The sequence below is a fragment of the Cebus imitator genome, unplaced genomic scaffold (assembly GCF_001604975.1).
Source record: "Cebus imitator isolate Cc_AM_T3 unplaced genomic scaffold, Cebus_imitator-1.0 Scaffold99, whole genome shotgun sequence".
NCBI classification, from domain to species: domain Eukaryota; kingdom Metazoa; phylum Chordata; class Mammalia; order Primates; family Cebidae; genus Cebus; species Cebus imitator.
The window spans coordinates 5,820,632-5,833,990 of NW_016107414.1; positions in this window are offsets into that span (position 1 = coordinate 5,820,632).

Below are 13,359 nucleotides of genomic sequence, written 5' to 3' on the forward strand. Positions count from 1 at the left end.
GGATTACAGGCACGCGCCACCATGGCCAGCTAATTTTTTGTATTTTTAGTAGAGATGGGGTTTCACCATGTTGACCAGGATGGTCTCGATCTCTTGACCTCGTGATCCACCCGCCCCGGCCTCCCAAAGTGCTGGGATTACAGGCTTGAGCCACCGCACCCGGCGATCAGTTTCAATAGTGATCTGGCCTCTCATACCCTTACTTTTATCCCAGTTGACTTCTATCAGCCTGTGGTAACAGAATAATGGGCCTCAAAGAAATCTCTGTGTTAATAATCCCCAAAACCAGTGAACATGTTAGGTTAGATGGCAAAATGGAATTAAAGCTGCAGATGGAATTAAGGTAATTGATTAGATTATCTTAAAATAGGGAGATTGTCCTGAATTATCCAAATGGGCCCAGTCTAATCACAAAAGTCCTTGAAAGTGGAAGAGGGAAAGTGGAAGGGAGAACCAAAGAGAAGACAGTGGGAGAAGGACTCAGCCTCAAGTTGCTGAAGGAAGACAAAGAGTATGGGCAGCCTGTAGAAATAGAAAACATCTGGGAAACGGATTCCCCCCTAGAGCTTTCATATACAGCAGCCCTGCTGAAACCTTGGTTTTAGCCTAGTGAGGCTCATTTCAGACATCTGATCTCCAGAACTATAATATATTTTGATCATTTAAGTCACTAAATTTGTGATAATTTATTGTAATAGCAACAGGCAACTAACATGTAGCCTTGGTCCTGGCCTAGCCCTACTCAATGTTGAGAATGAGCTGCTGTTTCCCTCTGTTACCTGCCTTTCTCTCAAAGTGTGATAGCCAGCTGGGCATTGGGTGACAGGTAGCAGGAGTCTCGTTATATCTGCTACCATCAGGCTCCTTTCTGATCCCTTTTGTCCAAAGCTCTCAGGGTTTCTTTGGCCCCCTTCAGTGGTCCTTGTTTGGTGAGTTCTGCCTGGTGCCCCAACTTTCTGGAGTTGGCTTGGTGTTTTGTTATATTTAATCTGTTTTCCAGTGTGTAGATCTATCCTAGCCTGCCCTTGGCAATGTTCTGGTGGAATTTCTACAATGACTTGGCATGTGTATCACACCTATATCTACTTGATGTGTCCCAGAGCTGAACTGACTGTCTCCTTCTGGGGCAGAAACATTCTCTTCCCTGCAGAGCTATATAGGATGGGAGAAAGAATCTGGCATCCACTCTTAGAAGGCCTGAGCCCATGGTCTGGATTGGCATGGCCAGCCACCAATCCATTCTTTTTCCTTGGGTGTAAAATGAGATAATAATAACAATACCCATCTCACAGGGTTAACAGTTAAATTTACCTCACAAATCTTTGGAATTAATATAATAATGACTAGCAGTTATTGAGTTTATGCTTTAGATGTGCTAAGTTTTTTGTGTGTTGTTTAATTTAATCCTCAACACAACAAGGTTTTATAGTTGAGGAAATGAAAGAAGAATTTTTATTATGCCTATACATCCTCTATCTTCATCCTTCTGATGATCTTTGCTTCAATTAAAAAACAATGCAAAGAATCAATCTCTATACAATTAATTTATAGTGACAATTACTGTTAGGATTAACCTGTAAAAATAATAACCAAGAAAGAAATTTGATACCAGCTAAAATGGTGCACAGTGAAATCTGGCAGAGAGAAAAACTGCAGAGTCATATCTTGTGGGAAACATCAAAGCTGTAAAAATTTGATCTAAGAAACATTGGGCTATGTAAAAATATTCAATGTCTAATTAAACTGTCAACAGCTAAAGCTGTATATGGTAAAAATTTGTTATGGATTAAAAATTGACAGAATAATTAAATTTTCTCAGCAAAATTGAGAATTATAGGATCTCACTAGGAAAATTAGATTTGGCAGACATAAAACCACAAAATAAAAATCACAACATTAGAAGACACAATAAGTATTATTGAATTTGACAAAAAGAAAACCCCCATTGATAACTGAATCTTTCATTAGGTTTTACAGAAAAAAGAGAAGAAAACACAATCCTAATTTTAAAAAATTTCCATAAAATAAAATGGAAACAGGAGAGGGAGCTGTATAATTGTGTCATATAGAAAATCAATCTAAAATTATATTGGATGAATGAGATTTGCCAAAAATGTTCTCTTGCTGAAAATGTATTAATATAAGTATAATTCTATTTTAAAAATTTTCTGTTTATAAACCCAGAGTTCAAATAGCTTCAGGTCAGTATAATGATGTATCATCTAGATTCAGTGCAGAAAAAGGTATTTAGATATTTAGATATTTCAAAAAGAGAGTGTATTGCAGGAAATGAGGTCCTTAGAGTAAAGGGGCGGAGTCAGGGGCCACCACTAGACTCTTGGTGAGGCTGTTCCGGGATGTTGCAATCTGGAGGTCAGATGGCTGCAGGAACCTGCTGATGCTAGCACAGATGACAGGCAGGGCATGAGAAATATTGCTGGCCACCATAAAACGCATCTGCTAAAGCTACCAAATCTCTTGCAAATTTGGCCATTGGCAGCACCTTGACTTTGCTGGCAAGGGAGTTGAGGAAATGTAGTTCTCAGGTTGCTAGCCTCTGCAGTGCACTGGAGCACATAGAAGGGGGTAGGAACAAACACAGGTCACCTTTAAACAATATCCAACACAGGAGGATCAGAACATCTTGGGTCCAGATAAAGAGTCTCTATGAGGTTAACTCCAGATAAAGGTCACTGTTGGAGGCACTGGGGTTGTGGAGATTGGGGGAGAGAGTGCCAGTCCTCTCTGAGCCCACAGTGTATGGAAAGAGATAGATACAGAGAGAGTCTCTGATAAAACATGACAACATTTGTAAAAAGGGTTAACCTTAGAGTAAAACAGCGAGAATGGAACAATTCACACTTCTTGGAACAGGTGGAGTCAAGAAAAAGCTGGAAATATTAACAGTCTTTAGTTGGGTGTTGAAAGGTGGCTACATTCACATGGTGGGGAGAACTGGGGCTTGTCAAGAAGAGGAAACAGCCAGAGCAAAGGCTGGCACTGTCTTCTGCATTGGACACACCATGTCCACCACGTCCAACTCACCAACATAGGGCTTGGTGAGTAAGGCTGCACTCAGTAACCAGGTTAGAGAGACCACTGTGAGCCAGGTTCCCCGGGGGCATGGCATTGCAGGGCTGTCTTCAATCCCTTCCTCCCCTGCACAAATGCAGCCCTTTATTGTAGTTAATCCACCTCCCAATACCACTTTCTGCTTTTTTGGCTCCAATTTCCTAAACCTCCAATGAGTAAATGCTTTTTATAATCTTACAGATCTTTCAAATCTCTCTCTCTCTAATTAGCAGTTCCTGGGACATGGCTGCTCCAGATGTTGCAGCCCTGAGAGATGGGTTGGATTTTTCCAAGCATAACTAGATTCTCACAGCTCTCTAAGGGGACCCTACAGGTGGCCAGCCAGCTCCTGACCCTGGCCCGACATCCCCACTGATTCCATGTGACCAGATGTTAACTACCTTGGAGAAAAACGAACTCACTTGAAACTGAAAAATGAAAGTAAAACAAATCATTAAAAGGAATGGCTACAGAGAACAGAACAGAGCTTACTAAGGCCATTCACATTTGATAACTCTTAAGTGGGTACAATCATGCTCATTTTATAGATGAGACAACTGATTACTACCTAGGCAGAAAGTGGTACAGTTTACCACTTAAGTGATAAACTTAAGTCCTCTGCTTCTAAGTCTAGTGCTCTTCCAACTGAGCCACACCACAAACCCCTCATTTGATGGTCCTTGTCACCTGTCTTCTTTGATGTTCAACCTTGGAAGAATATTCTGTTTTGACAGTGACCAATAACTGGATGAGGTATCAGGACAAAAGATGCAATCCTAACTATCCCAGTTGAACTGGGTTGTGTGGTCACCCTGTTATAGTGGGTAGAATTTGACATGCAGAAGGAAAAAAGATGCATGCACATCATCGATCTAGAAAAACAAGGGTGTGAGCAGATTTGTCCTAGACACAGAGTTCAGGACATAGGTTAGTTCTAGGCATCTCTGGGAAGGGCTCAGTACATCCCATCCTGCTTCCAGCGAATGCTTCAAGATCATCCATGGAAGGCCTTTACCTGGGGACCTAGCTTCTCTGCCAGGCAGCTCCCTCCCCACCCAAATCTATGCTTCTCCTTGCTGTAATCTCCATTAATATTCTGGTCTGAACTGCGTCCTGTAAGGAGGCAGCAGGAAGCTCTGCCTGGATTAGCCAGGCAGAGTGAGACTCTCAGGGGACAAAAGACATCCAAATCTTGCAGGTGTGGGCTGAATCCCAAGTCTACTTGGCAGGAGGAGAGCTCCAGAGGTTTCCAGGGATATGCACGTTTTCTCTCTCTTTCTCTCTCTCTCTCTCTCACACACACACACACACGCACACACACACACACACACTCAAAGAAAAGATCTTTCCTTAAGGTTTGAAAAGTCAGATTCATGAGGTTTGATGGAGTATATCAAACCTCACTGAAGAACACTTGCAGGTTCCCACCTCACCCGTGAGTAACCTGAGCTGGCTGGATGATATGCCTGCTAAAAGCCTAGGTTAGGCTCCCGCTTTTGAAGCTTATAGCTCTGCAAGCCTGAGAAAGTCACTTTGGTTCTCTGAGGTTCAGCTTCACCATCTGTAAAATAAAAATAACATTTAGTTCATTGAGTTGATGAAGGATTGTCTGGCCCACTTATGGGAATACATGGTGTGATGATTAATACTGAGTGTTAACTTCCTTGGATTGAAGGATGCATTAATCCTGGGTGTGTCTATGAGGGTGTTGCCAAAGATATTAACATTTGAGTCCGTGGGCTGGGAAAGGCAGACTCACCCTTAATCTGGGTGGGCACTATCTAATCAGCTGCCCGTGAATATAAAGCAGGTAGAAAAATGTGAAAAGACTAGACGGGCCTAACCTCCCAGCCTATATCTTTCTCCCATGGTGGATGTTTCCTGCCCTCGAACATCAGAATCCAAGTTCTTCAGTTTTAGGGACCCAGACTGGGTTTTTCTGCTCCTCAGCTTGCAGACAGCCTATTGTGGGACCTGTGGTTGCATGAGTTAATACTTAATAAACTTCCCTCATGTGTGTGTGTGTATATATATATATATATATGCTTATAGGTTGAATGGACAAAGGACTAATTTGAATTATATGTATATCCTGTTAGTTCTGTCTCTCTAGAGAACCCCGACTAATACATATTTTGGTACTGGATGTTGTTCTAGAAGAACAGAATATTAAGGATTAAGTTCTTTCATTGGTTTTGAGGTTTCTGGAGTTGATTACTTAATATGATTATATCCAAAAATGCTAAGGACTCTACTAATAGTGTGGAGAACACTGATAGTCCTTAGTAGGAACTGTTTACAGAGTTACACAAAATAAATGCATTTGACACTCCTGATTCACAGCTTGTGAGCCTCCAACTCTATAGTCTTCAACTATAGAGTTGAATGACTCTATATTATGTTATTAAACATAATTATTAAACTCTATGCATAATACCTTTGACCATATGTGGAGGACCAAAGAACGCAGTGAAGCTGGTTTGTTGCTCCTAAGTTCAGTGGACAAAGTGAAGAAAAAAAATGGTGAACTCAGGGATTCTAACCCTTAGCATTAGAAGCAGATACTGAGCATCAGATCTGCTAAAATTGCCCTGAGAGAGAATCTTAACTCCTGTAGAGAAAGAGCTGAAATTGTGGAAAAATAAACACAAGCTCTTATCATGTGAGTGGCTGACCTGAAATGAAAGGTGCATGCACATCCTTGTCAGATGTTCACTGTTAAAGTGAGGGCATTGATTGAAAAAGAATGGGACCCTGCAACTTGGAATGGGACATGTGGGAGGACCCTGATGAAGTTGGGACAAAGGGTTTGGAAACTCTGATGAAACTTTTTTTTGCCAGAAGAAACAGCTTCCCCATCCCCAGTAGTGGCAACATTCCCTCCTGACCCATACTGCCATCAGCCTTTCCATCTTTGTCTGAGGAGGTAAATCCTGCACTGCCTGGGGCAACAGTGATGGCCTCCCCTGAGGTAGTTGCCAGGCAAGATAATGTTGATTCTCCTCAGGAGCCACCATCAACACCCCTGTTTGCTTCTAGACCTATAAAGTCCCATGGACTCCTAGAGGTGAGGTTGAGAATGTGATCCATGAAGAGGTATGCTTGAGTTTTCTGATTTATATAAGCAGAAATCCAGAGAACAGGCATGGGAATGGATACTAAGGGTGTGGGATAATGGTGGAAGGAACATAGAGTTGGATCAGGCTGAATTTATTGATATGGGCCCACTAAGTAGGGATTCTGCTTTTAACGTTGCAGCTCAGAAAGTTTAAAAAGGTTCTAATAGTTTATTTGCTTGGTTAGCTGAAATAGGGATTAAAAGAGGGCCCACTGAGTGAGCTGGAAATGCCTGATCTCCTTTGGTTTAATGTAGAGGAAGGGATTGTCAGATCTAACAGTGGGAAACACAGTCACTCAACTACAAAATTTAAATACAATGGGAATACTTGGATCCCGAGGCTGCAGGAACCAAGTGGCAGCACTCAACCATCAAAGGCAAGGTGGACATAGCTATGGTAATGGACGGCAGAAGCAAAGCAGCAATCAGAATAGTCGAACTCGTGTAGAGCTCTGGCTCTGGCTGATTAATCACAGTGTTTCAGAAGTGAAATTGATAGAAAGACTACTGCATTCCCACTTAATTTATATAAGCAGAAAACTTACAGGTCGAATGGACAAAAGACTAATTTGAATTAGAAAAACAGAGAATCACATCCCTTCAATCAATATCCAGACCTGAACCAGTTTAGAGACCCAAAAACCCTTCAACAAAGGGGAGACCGGGTCCACTTAAGGAAGGACCCCACTACACTACTGACAATTTATGCTGCTAATCTTTCTCCCATTCTTCCCCCGGGAGACCTCCCGGGAGTCCTCCAGCCGTTTACCATGGTAACTGCATTGGAGAAAGGGAAATGATCAGACATTTCAGGGAATACTGGACACTGGCTCTGAGCTGACATTGATTCCACCCAAAATGTCATTGTGGTCCTCCAGTTAAAGTAGGGGCTTATGGAGGTCAGGTAATTAATGGAGTTTTAGCTCAGGTCTGACTTACAATGTCTATTGGGTCTCCGGACTCATCCTGTGGTCATTTCCCCAGTGCCAGAATGCATAATTGGCATAGACATGCTTAGCAGCTGGCAGAACACCCACATTGGCTTCCTGACAGGTAGGGTGAGGGCAATTATGGTGGGAAAGGACAAATGGAAGTCATTAGACCTGCCTCTACCTAGAAAGAGAGTAAATCAAAAACAATATTGCATCCCTGGAGAGATTGCAGAGATTAGTGCCACCATCAAGGACTCAAAAGATGCAGGGGTGGTGATTCCCACAATGTCCCCATTCAACTCTCCCATTTGGCCTGTGCAGAAGACAAATGGATCTTGGAGAATGACAGTGGATTATCGTAGGCTTGACCAAGTGGTGACTCCAATTGCAGCTGCTGTACCAGATGTGGTTTCATTGCTTGAGCAAATTAACAGTCTCCTAGTACCTGGTATGCAGCCGTTGACTTGGCAAATGCTTTTTTTCTCCATTCTTGTCCATAAGGCCCACCAGAAGCAATTTGCCTTCAGCTAGCGAGGCCAGAAATATACCTTTACTGTTCTACCTCATGGGTATATCAACTCTCCATCTTTGTGTCATGATCTCATTCTGAGAGCTTTTGATCACTTTTCGCTTCTGCAAGATATCACATTGATGACAGCTCATGGTCTCTACTCCCACTCTGCCTTCTCTCCCCAAGCCTGCGCTGATGACCTCATGGGGATTTCCCTATGATTAATTAGTTGACAGAGGAAGAGAAGACTAGAGCCTGGTTCACAGATGGTTCTGCACAATATGCAGGCACCACCTGAAAGTGGATAGCTGCAGCGCTACAGCCCCTTTCTAGGACATCCCTGAAAAACAGTAGTGAAGGGCAGTCTTCCCAGTAGGCAGAACTTTGAGCAGTGCAGCTGGTTGTGCACTTTGCATGGAAGGAGAAATGGCCAGATGTGTGATTACATACTGATTCATGGGCTGTAGCCAATGGTTTAGCTGGACTTGGAAGAAGCATGATTGGAAAATTGGTGACAAAGAAATTTGGAGAAGAGGTATGTGGATGATCCTCTCTGAGTGGTCAAAACTGTGAAGATATTTGTATCCCATTTGAATGCTCACCAGTGGGTGACCTCAGCAGAGGAGGATTTTAATAATCATGTGGATAGGATGACCCATTTTGTGAAAACCACTCAGCCTCTGTCCCCAGCCACTCCTGTCATCGCCCAATGGGCCCATGAACAAAGTGGCCATTGTGGCTAACGTAGAGGTTACACTTGGGCTCAGAAACATGGACTTCCACTCACCAGGGCTGATCTGGCTACAGCTACTGCGGAGTGCCTAATTTTCCAGCCACAGAGACCAACACTGAGCCCTCAATATGGCATCATTCCTCAGGGTGATCAGCCAGCTATCTGGTGGCAGGTTGATTATGATGGAATCATAATTTCCATGATAGTAGAAGAGCTTCTTCCATTATGGAAAGGGCAGAGGTTTGTCCTCACTGGAATAGACACTTACTCCACATATGGGTTTGCCTATCCTATACGCAATGCTTCTATCAAGACTACTATCCTTCGGTTCACGGAATGCCTTATCTACCATCATGGTATTTCACACAGCATTTCCTCTGACCAAGGCACTCACTTTATGGCTAAAGAAGTATAGCCAGTGGGCTCATGCTCATGGAATTACCTGGTCTTACCATGTTTCCCATCATCCTGAAGCAGCTGGATTGATAAAATGGTGAAATGGCCTTCTGAAGTCACAATTACAATGCCAACTGAGTGACAATGCTTTTCAGGGCCAGGGCAAAGTCTCCAGATGGCCGTGTATGCTCTGAATCAGTGTCCAATATGTGGTACTGTTTCTCCCATAGTCAAGATTCATGGGTCCAGGAATCAAGAGGTGGAAGTGGAAGTGACATCACTCACTACTACCCCTAGTGATCCACTAGCAAAATTTTTGCTTAATGTTCCCATAACATTACGTTCTGCTGGCCTAGAGTTCTTAGTTCCAGAGGGAGGAACGCTGCCACCAGGAGACACAACTATAATTCCATTAAACTGGAAGTTAAGATTGCCACCTGGACACTTTGGGCTCCTCCTACCTTTAAGTCAACAGACTAAGAAGGGAGTTACAATGTTGGCTGGGGTGATTTACCCAGACTATCAAGATGAAATCAGTCTACTACTCCACAACGGAGGTAAGAAAGAGTATGCATGGAATACAGGAGATCCATTGTGGTGTCTCTTAGTATTACCATGCCCTGTGATTCAGGTCAATGGGAAACTACAACAGCCCAATCCTATCAGGACTACAGATGGCCCAGACCCTTCAGGAGTAAAGGTTTGGGTCACTCCACCAAGAAAAAAGCCCACCACCTACTGAGGTGCTTGCTGAAGGAAAAGGGAATACAAAATGTGTACTAGAAGAAGGTAGTCATCAAAATCAGTTATGACCACATGACCAGGTGCAGAAACAAGGACTGCATTGTCATGAGTATTTCCTCTTTCTTTGTTAAAAACATGTTTGTGCATGTAAACACTTGTACCAAGAAAATATATTTTATTCCCTTTTTTCTTTATCATACGACATAAGATTCATATAACATTTAAATATTGTTAACTTTATGTAACAGCATTGGGTTGGGGATTGGTGCGTTTCTGGTTGTAAGAAGGATAGTTGTATTATGTTAGACAAAATTATGACTTTACTGTTGTCTTAAATATTATGCATGATCTCAAGAGATGTGTATGGATTCAAGTTGACAAGGGGTAGACTTGTGATGGTTAATACTGTCAACTTCATTAGATTGAAGGATGCAAAGTATTGATCCTGGGTGTGTCTGTGAGGGTGTTGCCAAAGAGGATTAACACTTGAGTCAGTGGCTGGGGAAGGCAGACCCGCCCTTAACCTGGGTGGGTACCATCTAATCAGCTGCCAGTGAATATAAAGCAGGCAGACAAAAATGAAAAGACTAGACTGGCCTAGCCTCCTAGCCTACATCTTTCTCCTGTGCTGGATGCTTCCTGCCCTAGAACATCGGACTCCAAGTTCTTCAGTTTTTGGACTCAGACTGGATTTTTTTCCTCTTCAGCTTGTAGATGGCCTATTGTGGAACCTTGTGGTTGTGTGAGTTAATACTTAATAAACTTCCCTTTAAATATATATATATATATATCCTATTAGTTCTGTTCCTCCTGACTAATACACATGGTAAATTCTAGTATTAATTCAAGTGTATGGTGCGATGATGATAACAGACAATAATGTTAGATGATGATGACACTGATGAGGATGATGTTGATGAAGATAAGGAGGAGGATGTTGGTGCTGCTGAGGAGGTTGATGCTGCTGTAGTTGTTAGTTATGATGAAGAAGAAAATGAGGATAAGGAGGAATGTGATATCAATGCTAAGAGTTTGGGGGCCACTTGAACATTGTCTTCATGGCTGACAGAGGCATGGAGTAGATGTAATCTCCTAGCTCCAGATCAGTATAAGGGAGGAAAAGAACCCGTGTTTCTTGAGCACATGCCATGATCCAGGGATGCTAAGAGCTTCCACAACCTTACCCTACTTCCCCTTTGCAGCAACTCCACAAAGTCTCCACATTTGTTTAAGCAAGGCAAGGTGATTTGCCCAAAGTCATATAGGCCAAAGGAAAAAAAAAACCCAGAAATGAAGCATTTTATGAAATAAGAATTGTATAAATTTTTAGTATTTATATTCATCATTTCCTATATAAGGAAGACTATTTACAAGCCAATAGAATGAGCATCCTCAAGGGGAGTGAGGCAAACATCACTGGAACATCCAAAAGTGATGTAAATATCTGCCTATGAGTTATTACCTGGCACATTGAACCAGATTACCTCCTAAGCCTGTTGACTCTGATTTCAGGACACATATGCACTACTTAAACCCTGTACCCACAGGAATGGCAAATCACTTCACCTCCTTGGCAGCGTATGTTAAGACCTCTGATCTTAACAATGTTGGTTAAGATCAGAGACTGGAGCCATGCCGATCTGAGTGCAGGTCCCAGTTCTACATTTTATAAACATGCAAAGGAAGGCCAGAGAGGTTGAGGGATTTCCCTGAGGATACACAGTGAGTTGGGCAGCAACACCAGGTGCCCATTAATTCATTAATATTAATATTAATTAATATTGATTCATTAATATTCTTTGCTAGGAGACCAAGCCCTTGTTTGTGGATGCCAATATGGGCCATCCACAATGCCTTTCGGGTGGCAAGTCTGTTCTACATTTGCCCAGTTAGTGAGCTGTTGATCTCATCTGCTTCTAACAGCTTATTCTAGGCCTGATACCTTCTTCAGAAGCAATCAGGGTCCTGGTAAACTGACCACAGTGCTGGTCTGAAGGCAGAAGGTAGTCTGTGTGTTGCCGAGACCATGATGGCAACTGGTTTGCCTACGTGATTTATTGACTCCTCAAGCACAGCTTGGTGAAGCAGGCAGGGCAGGCATAATTATCTCATGTTTACAGATGAAGTAACTGAGGTTCACTGGGGTGAGGCACCAGTCACCACCCTCTGTGGGCCTTGGTTTCTTCACCTGAGCCATAAGGTCTTTTCCAATTCTAATAGCCTATGCCTCTATAGTTTTTCCAAGGGCACACAGCTAATCAGAAGCAAAGTCAAAACTGTGAGGTCTTGGAGCTCCCTTACTAATGATTTTTTTTTTTTTTTTTTGAGATGGAATTCCACTCTTGTTGCCCAGGTTGGAGTGAAATGGCATGATCTTGGCTCATCGCAACCTCCATCTTCCAGGTTCAAGCGATTCTCCTGCCTCAGCCTCCTGAGTAGCTGGGATTACAGGCATGCGCCTCCACGCCTGGTTAACTTTATATTTTTAGTAGAGATGGGGTTTCTCTATGTTGGTCAGTCTGGTCTCAAACTCCCGACCTCAGGTGATCCACCCACCTTGGCTTCCCAAAGTGCTGGGATTACAGGTGTGAGCCACCGTGCTCAGCCAACTAATGATCTTTTTAATACTAATAACATTAGTTTTCTAGGGCTGCTGTACGTATCACAAACCTGGTGACTTAAAACAAGGGAAACTTATTCTCTCATAGGCTGGAGGCCGGAAGTCTGAAATCAGGATGTCAGCAGGGCCACGCTCCCTCTGAAACATCTAGAGGAGGGTTCTTCCTTGCCTCTTCCAGCTTCTGATGGCTCCAGGAGTTCCTTGGCTACGGTAGCACAACTCCAATTTCTGTCTCCATCTTCAGGTGGCTGTCTCCTCTCTATGTCTGTGTCTTCACATGGTGTTTTCCTCTCTGTGTATGAATTTCTGTCTTCTTATAAGGACACCAGTCATACTGGTTTAGGGCTCACCCTAACGACCTCTGCTTAACTTGGGTACGTCTGCAAAGAGCCTACTTCCAGGTAAAGTCACAGTCACAGGTCCTGGGGGTTAGGACTTCAGTGTATCTTTTTTTAGGGATGCAATTCAACCCATCACACGAATCATACCTAACCTTTAAAAAAAAAGATTTTCCTGGATGCCAGGCTCTTTTACGTGGGTGATCTCATTTAACACGTACGTGAAGTGAGCTCTATTATTATCTTCCTTTTACCTGGGAAGAGGCTGGAGAGAGCAGCTGGGTAACTTGCTCAAGGTCAAACAGATGCTAACCCCACCCCAGCTGACTGCTGAAGCTGCACCCTTAGCCAACCGGCAACGCTGCTGCTGCGGCCCCTGAGCCTGCGGTTTCCCGCGGGGGTGGCTGTGAAGAAGGCTGTGTCTGTGTGCTGAGGAGGACCAAGCATGGCTGGCCTGGTAGTTTTGTTTTGTCAGCTGAAACGCCAACACACAGTGAGTCGATATTGAGTCTGGCGTCCTCCCCGCGACTCTCCAAGTGGCTGTGGTTTCCCACAGCAGCCTGCGGCCCAGGGTGAAGTCATCAGGAGAAAGTGGGCCCGATGTGAGTCCCAGAGAGGCAGGAACACTGGGAACTTCACCTCGACATTGGGCTTGGGTGGGGTAAGAGTGCAAACGGCAGGGACCAGCTCATGTCATAAAAAGGGCCCAGTGTGACTGGTTAGGGGCAACAAGGGCATAACCAGGGCCTGTGGATTTAGGCAGCCCTAGGATGGGGTCCCTGATCCATTGCCTGTTAGCTGTGTGACCTCAGGGAAGTTACCTAAATTCTCTGAGCCTCAGTTTCCCTCAGCTATCCTCACTTCACAGAGCTGTTATGAAGACTCAGAAAAAAAA